Below are 804 nucleotides of genomic sequence, written 5' to 3' on the forward strand. Positions count from 1 at the left end.
GCATATATCACTAGGGGTAACATAGATACTGCCTACAGGAAAATTAAAGAGACCTTTGGAGAAAAGAGAACCACCTGTATGAATGTCAAGAGCTCAGATGGAAAACCAACAAGCAAAGAAGGGAAAGCAAAAGACTGAAGGAGTACATAGAGGGTCCGCGCAAGGGAGATGTACTTCAGGGCAGTATTGTGGAAAGGGAATAGGACATAGAGAAAGATGAGAAAGTTGATATGATACTGCCTAAGGAATTGGACATAGCATTGAAAGACTTAGGTCGAAACAAAGAGACGGGAGTAGACAACATTCCGTTAGAGCTGCAGATACCTTTGGGAGAGCCAGCCATAACAAGACTCTTCCATTTGGTGAGCAATGTGTATGAGACAGGCGAAATACCCTCAGACTTCGAGAAGAATGTACTTATCCCAATTCCAAAGAAATCAGATGCTGACGGATGTGAAAATTATCGAACTATCAGTTTAATATGTCACGGCTGCAAAATACTAACACCAATCCTTTACAGAAGAATGGGAAAACTGGTAGAAGCCGAACTCGGGGAAGATCACTTTGGATTCCGTAGAAATATTGGAACACGTGAGGCAATACTGACCTTACGACTTATCTCAGAAGAAAGATTAAGGAAAGGCAAACCTACGTCTAGCATTTGTAGACTTAGAGAAAGCTTTTGACAATGTTGACTGGAATACTCTCTTTCAAATTCTAAAGGTGGCAGGGGTAAAATACAGGGAGCGAAAGGCTATTTACAATTTGTACAGAAACCAGATAGCAGTTATAAGAGTCGAGGGG

The sequence above is a fragment of the Schistocerca americana genome, chromosome 3, assembly GCF_021461395.2.
Source record: "Schistocerca americana isolate TAMUIC-IGC-003095 chromosome 3, iqSchAmer2.1, whole genome shotgun sequence".
Taxonomy (NCBI): Eukaryota; Metazoa; Arthropoda; class Insecta; order Orthoptera; family Acrididae; genus Schistocerca; species Schistocerca americana.